At 41.2% G+C, this 10,302-nt stretch overlaps 1 long non-coding RNA gene across 1 annotated transcript; it reads right to left on the reverse strand.

The window, feature by feature from the left end:
* Positions 1-936: 936 nt before the first annotated feature.
* On the reverse strand, positions 937-2,402 carry LOC135399569 (uncharacterized). Its single transcript, XR_010424343.1, has 3 exons — positions 2,337-2,402; positions 1,978-2,028; positions 937-1,281 (listed from the first exon to the last, which is right to left on the reverse strand). It is a non-coding gene; the product is annotated as an uncharacterized LOC135399569 (long non-coding RNA).
* Between the last annotated feature and the right edge of the window lie 7,900 nt (positions 2,403-10,302).

The following is a 10,302-nucleotide window of genomic DNA, read 5'->3' on the forward strand; positions in this document are numbered from 1 at the left end:
GCAATGTCAAGTAATGCTGTGAGCGCGCTGTGGCTGGCGCCGTCCAGCCGCGCATAGAAGGTCACAGGGTCTCTGGTCGCATCTGAGGGTTGAAGTTGGAGCATTACGTTTTCTTGCTTGGAGGCGTTCGGATAGCACGCTATAATGAACAGCTTTTTGCGTGTGAATCGTTTGCTACAGTTGAGCTGGCAAGTATGACATGTGAGCTGTACTTTTTCATCGAATGTATTCGTCCTATGCTCTGCGGCCGTTCACAACAAGGAACTCAAGTACCACCGTGTCTTTGAGAGTTTTGCTGACGAGTTACGTGGGCCTCTAGCGATTCACCGCAACGTGTATTGGTTGTATCGCCGTCACCAATTGAAGGTCTCTGGTGGTTGCTTGGCGTTGCAGTTATATTTACGTCAGTTGCAGTTATGTTTACGTGTTGACAATCCGACAACAAAGGAAGTGCGTTGTGACTGTGATATTTGGAAGTGATTTGTGTGTGTGACTGTGATATTTGGAAGATGCCCCCTTTGTTGCTCAATTTGTTTGCACAAATTATCGTAAAAGACTGGGTGGTCTAATGTTTTGTTTTACTTTGTTTCAACTCGTGTTCTTCGTCATCATTACTGTTATTATTCAAAGCAGCTTCGCGCCTTCAAGCGATTTTTATTTACTCTAAAGTTATTGTTCTACAGATGGCTGTATTTCCTTCCGCCGAAGCACTTCTTGTTTGCCTAAGATTATGTTTCATGCAATCATTTATTTGCACATCACGTATTCTGTATTCAATGTTGAGCACGTCGTAAATCTGAACATTTAGCATTGCCAACCACCATGACTACAAAGCTCAGCTGTAGCGTATTGTGTAAGAGTACTCTGCACATCTGACAAGTGTTTGTCGTTTAACAAATTTATTGTTCAACCATGTTTCCAGTGCTGTGTAATACATCCCTAAGACTGGGGGACACAATCTCACGACACCAGTTCGCCTGCTTCATGCCCTCTTATATTATTGTGTTACGTAAGCTTGAAGTCACCAGTTGAGGTAACTGGAAAGAAGCAAAAAAACCCCAGTACTGACGTAGCATGCCCAATATTTTGCAATTAGAAAAACGACAAGTAATTGGTACTATTTCAAGAAAACTGCTTGTTGGTCTTCTGGCGGAAATCTGCTTTCTTTGTGAAAGAACTGCTCCATTTGCCACTGGGACAGAGTCCTCGCTATGCAGGCTCCTCCGAGGGTATGGGCACACTTGTATGTGCGTCAAGGACGAGGGCATCAGGCTCAAACAGCTGAAATGTTGACATTTAGCTCAAATAGTACAATAACTAAGACCTAACATCTACATCTACACGTTATATGCTATACATGCATAATTTTTATTTTTAATAGAACACAGGATATGTTCTATTTTACACTGTCACATCTCATCTAACAACTGTATTGGCACCAGTGTTACCAGCGAAAAAGGGCTAAAGTAGCTGCACAGCCTTGCAGGACGCTCAGAGCAAGTTGAACTGGTTGAACACAGCAGTACACCGGTATGATATGGATAATGCGAAACAAAGCGCAGAGTTGTAGAAGGAACAAAATCTCGTAAGGACATAGTGCATCAAAGGTAGGTTCTTTTAATTTAGAGGTGACCTGCAGAGCACTTGCTGGAGTTGTCCTGGTATGTTACCGTGGTGAAGGACTTCAGCTGACATACACATGGGCCAGTTCCGGTGAATGGAAATGATGTAATCTAACTGAGCAATGGTTATAAGATAAGGAGTGTAAACAAGAAAATGTCCCCCTCAATATCATATTTGTGCACATGATAAAGCAAACTGTAAATCAAATGACTAAAAAGGTATAAAACAAACTTGTGAACAATATACAGAACCCGAATGGTAGGCAAGACACTGCATTAAAGAGGAATCTGGAAAGAGGGAGCACAGGCATTTGTCTGCTCTGAATAGTGGGTTACAATGATTATGCTGTCTCACCTAAGGGGTTTCCGGCTCCGCTGAGGAAGTCACCTGTGAACATGAAAGCAGCTGAGTGAAGAGAAAAGAACGGATACGTATGTTCAACATATTACATAAATATTCTGTTGAAGTATGGTTTCTAAGATCGTGCTAAACGAAGTGTACTTTTATCAACAGTGCACCACCTGAGTTTAGAGACTAGATTCGGTAACTTCTAATTTCCTTTTTTTTTACTCTCTCTGTGCCGTAAGCGGCGGCAAGGTTCAGAGTCACGCAGATGTTAATTAACCCATTCACTCAATCCTGAAATCTATGATAGCATTTGAACCACACGGACTGAGAGACCTTTGTTAGCCCCAATAACGAAAAATACTCACACCTTTGCGCCGTTTAGGTGGATGTTCTTTCCCCGGTGTGTGCAGGTTGCTACACCTTGATTCAGAGCTCGTTATCTAGTACGTTGAAGAGATTCAGCGTACCCTTCGTAAATTCGATCATGCAAATGTCCGCTAAAAACACGAGCAGTCGATGGCACCACATCGTCTTTCCACTCCGGCGGTCCGATTGCTTCGTGGCATCAAAAGCTGTCCGTCTCGTCAGTGGGAAGCATGACACATTGGATACCAGGCGAGTATTGACGTAAATTAGGACAACCAACTATCCAACATCGTCTCGGCATGTCGACAAAAACCACAGGATGCGACTGCGATAAACTGCGACCATCGCGCGGAAGCTGCCGTCATGGAGATTTCCACTCCCGATGAACGCATACGTGGGATCCTACGGCGCATGCTCCTGGCGGGATCCTTCGGCTCAGCCACACGTCACGATGACGTGTTGCCGAGCCGGCCGTGGTCCCGTCAAGTTACCCGCTGTGTCTCTCCGCTCGGCTGCTCACCATGGCGCGGCGCCAGCTGTCCTCCCTTCGCCGCTCCGTTTAAATTCGCTCCCGAGAATACTCCTCGCGTGATGAAGGTAAAATTTTGGTTCTAGACTCGGAAAAAGGGTTACTTTCTGATGAAAACGAGAAAAAAATCATTTCATAGTCCCTTTAACAGCCTTCACCCTAACATACAGTGGCGTTGTCAGGATTTGAAGAGCAAGTTTTTAATCCTGACAACGCCACTGTTAAATTTTATAAACGTTACGTTGACGATACTTTTGTTGTTTTTAAACGCGAGGATGTCACTTCATTTCATACGTTACTTAACAGCCTCCACCCTAACATACGTGGCGTTGTCAGGATATGAAGAGCAAGTTTTTAATCCTGACAACGCCACTGTTAAATTTTATAAACGTTACGTTGACGATACTTTTGTTGTTTTAAAACGCGAGGATGTCACTTATTTCATACGTTACTTAACAGCCTTCAGTCTAACATACAGTGGCGCTGTCAGGATTTGAAGAGCAAGTTTTTAATCCTGACAACGCCACTGTTAAATTTTATAAACGTTACGTTGACGATACTTTTGTTGTTTTAAAACGCGAGGATGTCACTTATTTCATACGTTACTTAACAGCCTTCACTCTAACATGCAGTGTCGTTGTCAGGTTTTGAAGAGCAAGTTTTTAATCCTGACAACTCCACTGTTAAATTTTATCAACGTTACGTTGACGATGCTTTTGTTGTTTTAAAACGCGAGGATGTCACTTCATTTCATACGTTACTTAACAGCCTTCACCCTAACATACAGTGGCGTTGTCAGGATTTGAAGAGCGAGTTTTTAATCCTGACAACGCCACTGTTAAATTTTATAAACGTTACGTTGACGATACTGTTGTTGTTTTGAAACGCGAGGATGTCATTTCATTTCATACGTTACTTAACAGCCTTCACCCTAACATACAGTGGCGTTGTCAGGATTTGAAGAGCAAGTTTTTAATCCTGACAACGCCACTGTTAAACTATACAGGGTGTCCCAGAAAACGTGTCATTGAATTATAATAAAAAAACTACGCCACCTCGAATCATGCGGTCAACAGCATTTGTTCTTATTAGGTTTTTGCCACCTCCTAATGTGAATGACGTGTACACCAAGTTTAATTATGCAAATATTTGCGAACTGAACTCGGAAATTTGCCAAGTAAAGGTCACTTTTTTACCCCACCAATATGAAGAGCGTGCCGAATTCACTCAAATTCATGATAATTCACAGTGATATTCACCAGCTATCTCATCGGAAAAAATAGCCCAATATCATGCTTTTCGGAGCACCGGACCATAGCGCGCGATGACTTTTTTAACGCAATCCCTCTCAGTGCGACGAAAGGAGGTTCCGAAGCCAGCCCCCAGAGTGATAGTAGAAAAAGTAATAGTTCCTAAAATTGGGAGAGGGAAAGCATTATCCCAGCGAAAGTCGGACGTGATAAGCCGTACCTGTTTTATCTCTTTCTGCGATGTCGGGGAGGGCTGGGTTTCCAACCTCCTTTCGTCGGACTGACAAAGATTGCGCTGAAAAATTCATCGTGCGCTATTCTGTGCGACCTCCGTAGAGCATGATGTTCGGCTATTTTTTTCGATGGGATAGCTGCTGAATATCCCTGTCAATTACCATTAATTTGACTAAATTAGACACGCTCTTCACATTGGTGAGGTAAAAAAGTGACCTTTACTAGGCAAATTTCCGACTTAAGCTCGCAAAAGTTTACATAATTAAACTTACGTTACACGACCTTCACATGAGGAGGTGGCAAAAACCCAGTAAGAACAAATGCCATTGACCGCATGGCTCTAGGTCGTGTAGTTTTTTTATTATAATTCAATGACACGTTTTCTGGGACACCCTGTATAAACGTTACGTTGACGATGCTTTTGTTGTTTTAAAACGCGAGGATGTCGCTTCATTTCATACGTTACTTAACAGCCTTCACCCTAACATACAGTGGCGTTGTCAGGATTTGAAGACCATGTTTTTAATCCTGACAACGCCACTGTTAAATTTTATAAACGTTACGTTGACGATACTTTTGCTGTTTTAAAACGCGAGGATGTCACTTCATTTCATACGTTACTTAACAGCCTTCACCCTAACATACAGTGGCGTTGTCAGGATTTGAAGAGCAAGTTTTTAATCCTGACAACTCCACTGTTAAATTTAATAAACGTTACGTTGACGATACTTTTGTTGTTTTAAAACGCGAGGATGTCACTTCATTTCATACGTTACTTAACAGCCTTCACCCTAACATGCACTGGCGTTGTCAGGATTTGAAGAGCAAGTTTTTAATCCTGACAACGCCACTGTTAAATTATATAAACGTTACGTTGACGATGCTTTTGTTGTTTTAAAACGCGAGGATGTGGCTTCATTTCATACGTTACTTAACAGCCTTCACCCTAACATACAGTGGCGTTGTCAGGATTTGAAGAGCAAGTTTTTAATCCTGACAACGCCACTGTTAAATTTTATAAACGTTACGTTGACGATACTTTTGTTGTTTTAAAACGCGAGGATGTCTCTTATTTCATACGTTACTTAACAGCCTTCACTCTAACATACAGTGGCGCTGTCAGGATTTGAAGAGCAAGTTTTTAATCCTGACAACGCCACTGTTAAATGTTATAAACGTTACGTTGACGATACCTTTGTTGTTTCAAAACGCGAGGATGTCACTTCATTTCATACGTTACTTAACAGCCTTCACCCTAACATACAGTGTCGTTGTCAGGTTTTGAAGAGCAAGTTTTTAATCCTGACAACGCCACTGTTAAATTTTATAAACGTTACGTTGACGATACTGTTGTTGTTTTGAAACGCGAGGATGTCATTTCATTTCATACGTTACTTAACAGCCTTCACCCTAACATACAGTGGCGTTGTCAGGATTTGAAGAGCAAGTTTTTAATCCTGACAACGCCACTGTTAAACTATACAGGGTGTCCCAGAAAACGTGTCATTGAATTATAATAAAAAAACTACGCCACCTCGAATCATGCGGTCAACAGCATTTGTTCTTATTAGGTTTTTGCCACCTCCTAATGTGAATGACGTGTACACCAAGTTTAATTATGCAAATATTTGCGAACTGAACTCGGAAATTTGCCAAGTAAAGGTCACTTTTTTACCCCACCAATATGAAGAGCGTGCCGAATTCACTCAAATTCATGATAATTCACAGTGATATTCACCAGCTATCTCATCGGAAAAAATAGCCCAATATCATGCTTTTCGGAGCACCGGACCATAGCGCGCGATGACTTTTTTAACGCAATCCCTCTCAGTGCGACGAAAGGAGGTTCCGAAGCCAGCCCCCAGAGTGATAGTAGAAAAAGTAATAGTTCCTAAAATTGGGAGAGGGAAAGCATTATCCCAGCGAAAGTCGGACGTGATAAGCCGTACCTGTTTTATCTCTTTCTGCGATGTCGGGGAGGGCTGGGTTTCCAACCTCCTTTCGTCGGACTGACAAAGATTGCGCTGAAAAATTCATCGTGCGCTATTCTGTGCGACCTCCGTAGAGCATGATGTTCGGCTATTTTTTTCGATGGGATAGCTGCTGAATATCCCTGTCAATTACCATTAATTTGACTAAATTAGACACGCTCTTCACATTGGTGAGGTAAAAAAGTGACCTTTACTAGGCAAATTTCCGACTTAAGCTCGCAAAAGTTTACATAATTAAACTTACGTTACACGACCTTCACATGAGGAGGTGGCAAAAACCCAGTAAGAACAAATGCCATTGACCGCATGGCTCTAGGTCGTGTAGTTTTTTTATTATAATTCAATGACACGTTTTCTGGGACACCCTGTATAAACGTTACGTTGACGATGCTTTTGTTGTTTTAAAACGCGAGGATGTCGCTTCATTTCATACGTTACTTAACAGCCTTCACCCTAACATACAGTGGCGTTGTCAGGATTTGAAGACCATGTTTTTAATCCTGACAACGCCACTGTTAAATTTTATAAACGTTACGTTGACGATACTTTTGCTGTTTTAAAACGCGAGGATGTCACTTCATTTCATACGTTACTTAACAGCCTTCACCCTAACATACAGTGGCGTTGTCAGGATTTGAAGAGCAAGTTTTTAATCCTGACAACTCCACTGTTAAATTTAATAAACGTTACGTTGACGATACTTTTGTTGTTTTAAAACGCGAGGATGTCACTTCATTTCATACGTTACTTAACAGCCTTCACCCTAACATGCACTGGCGTTGTCAGGATTTGAAGAGCAAGTTTTTAATCCTGACAACGCCACTGTTAAATTATATAAACGTTACGTTGACGATGCTTTTGTTGTTTTAAAACGCGAGGATGTGGCTTCATTTCATACGTTACTTAACAGCCTTCACCCTAACATACAGTGGCGTTGTCAGGATTTGAAGAGCAAGTTTTTAATCCTGACAACGCCACTGTTAAATTTTATAAACGTTACGTTGACGATACTTTTGTTGTTTTAAAACGCGAGGATGTCTCTTATTTCATACGTTACTTAACAGCCTTCACTCTAACATACAGTGGCGCTGTCAGGATTTGAAGAGCAAGTTTTTAATCCTGACAACGCCACTGTTAAATGTTATAAACGTTACGTTGACGATACCTTTGTTGTTTCAAAACGCGAGGATGTCACTTCATTTCATACGTTACTTAACAGCCTTCACCCTAACATACAGTGTCGTTGTCAGGTTTTGAAGAGCAAGTTTTTAATCCTGACAACGCCACTGTTAAATTTTATAAACGTTACGTTGACGATACTGTTGTTGTTTTGAAACGCGAGGATGTCATTTCATTTCATACGTTACTTAACAGCCTTCACCCTAACATACAGTGGCGTTGTCAGGATTTGAAGAGCAAGTTTTTAATCCTGACAACGCCACTGTTAAACTATACAGGGTGTCCCAGAAAACGTGTCATTGAATTATAATAAAAAAACTACGCCACCTCGAATCATGCGGTCAACAGCATTTGTTCTTATTAGGTTTTTGCCACCTCCTAATGTGAATGACGTGTACACCAAGTTTAATTATGCAAATATTTGCGAACTGAACTCGGAAATTTGCCAAGTAAAGGTCACTTTTTTACCCCACCAATATGAAGAGCGTGCCGAATTCACTCAAATTCATGATAATTCACAGTGATATTCACCAGCTATCTCATCGGAAAAAATAGCCCAATATCATGCTTTTCGGAGCACCGGACCATAGCGCGCGATGACTTTTTTAACGCAATCCCTCTCAGTGCGACGAAAGGAGGTTCCGAAGCCAGCCCCCAGAGTGATAGTAGAAAAAGTAATAGTTCCTAAAATTGGGAGAGGGAAAGCATTATCCCAGCGAAAGTCGGACGTGATAAGCCGTACCTGTTTTATCTCTTTCTGCGATGTCGGGGAGGGCTGGGTTTCCAACCTCCTTTCGTCGGACTGACAAAGATTGCGCTGAAAAATTCATCGTGCGCTATTCTGTGCGACCTCCGTAGAGCATGATGTTCGGCTATTTTTTTCGATGGGATAGCTGCTGAATATCCCTGTCAATTACCATTAATTTGACTAAATTAGACACGCTCTTCACATTGGTGAGGTAAAAAAGTGACCTTTACTAGGCAAATTTCCGACTTAAGCTCGCAAAAGTTTACATAATTAAACTTACGTTACACGACCTTCACATGAGGAGGTGGCAAAAACCCAGTAAGAACAAATGCCATTGACCGCATGGCTCTAGGTCGTGTAGTTTTTTTAATTATAATTCAATGACACGTTTTCTGGGACACCCTGTATAAACGTTACGTTGACGATGCTTTTGTTGTTTTAAAACGCGAGGATGTCGCTTCATTTCATACGTTACTTAACAGCCTTCACCCTAACATACAGTGGCGTTGTCAGGATTTGAAGACCATGTTTTTAATCCTGACAACGCCACTGTTAAATTTTATAAACGTTACGTTGACGATACTTTTGCTGTTTTAAAACGCGAGGATGTCACTTCATTTCATACGTTACTTAACAGCCTTCACCCTAACATACAGTGGCGTTGTCAGGATTTGAAGAGCAAGTTTTTAATCCTGACAACGCCACTGTTAAATTATATAAACGTTACGTTGACGATGCTTTTGTTGTTTTAAAACGCGAGGATGTGGCTTCATTTCATACGTTACTTAACAGCCTTCACCCTAACATACAGTGGCGTTGTCAGGATTTGAAGAGCAAGTTTTTAATCCTGACAACGCCACTGTTAAATTTTATAAACGTTACGTTGACGATACTTTTGTTGTTTTAAAACGCGAGGATGTCACTTCATTTCATACGCTACTTAACAGCCTTCGCCCTAACACACAGTCGCGTTGTCGGCATTTGAAGAGCAAGTTTTTAATCCCGACAACGCCACTGTTAAATTTTGTAAACGTTACGTTGACGATGCTTTTGTTGTTTTAAAACGCGAGGATGTCGCTTCATTTCATACGTTACTTAACAGCCTTCACCCTAACATACAGTGGCGTTGTCAGGATTTGAAGACCATGTTTTTAATCCTGACAACGCCACTGTTAAATTTTATAAACGTTACGTTGACGATACTTTTGCTGTTTTAAAACGCGAGGATGTCACTTCATTTCATACGTTACTTAACAGCCTTCACCCTAACATACAGTGGCGTTGTCAGGATTTGAAGAGCAAGTTTTTAATCCTGACAACTCCACTGTTAAATTTAATAAACGTTACGTTGACGATACTTTTGTTGTTTTAAAACGCGAGGATGTCACTTCATTTCATACGTTACTTAACAGCCTTCACCCTAACATGCACTGGCGTTGTCAGGATTTGAAGAGCAAGTTTTTAATCCTGACAACGCCACTGTTAAATTATATAAACGTTACGTTGACGATGCTTTTGTTGTTTTAAAACGCGAGGATGTGGCTTCATTTCATACGTTACTTAACAGCCTTCACCCTAACATACAGTGGCGTTGTCAGGATTTGAAGAGCAAGTTTTTAATCCTGACAACGCCACTGTTAAATTTTATAAACGTTACGTTGACGATACTTTTGTTGTTTTAAAACGCGAGGATGTCTCTTATTTCATACGTTACTTAACAGCCTTCACTCTAACATACAGTGGCGCTGTCAGGATTTGAAGAGCAAGTTTTTAATCCTGACAACGCCACTGTTAAATGTTATAAACGTTACGTTGACGATACCTTTGTTGTTTCAAAACGCGAGGATGTCACTTCATTTCATACGTTACTTAACAGCCTTCACCCTAACATACAGTGTCGTTGTCAGGTTTTGAAGAGCAAGTTTTTAATCCTGACAACGCCACTGTTAAATTTTATAAACGTTACGTTGACGATACTGTTGTTGTTTTGAAACGCGAGGATGTCATTTCATTTCATACGTTACTTAACAGCCT

This window comes from Ornithodoros turicata, chromosome 7 (assembly GCF_037126465.1).
Source record: "Ornithodoros turicata isolate Travis chromosome 7, ASM3712646v1, whole genome shotgun sequence".
Classification (NCBI taxonomy): domain Eukaryota; kingdom Metazoa; phylum Arthropoda; class Arachnida; order Ixodida; family Argasidae; genus Ornithodoros; species Ornithodoros turicata.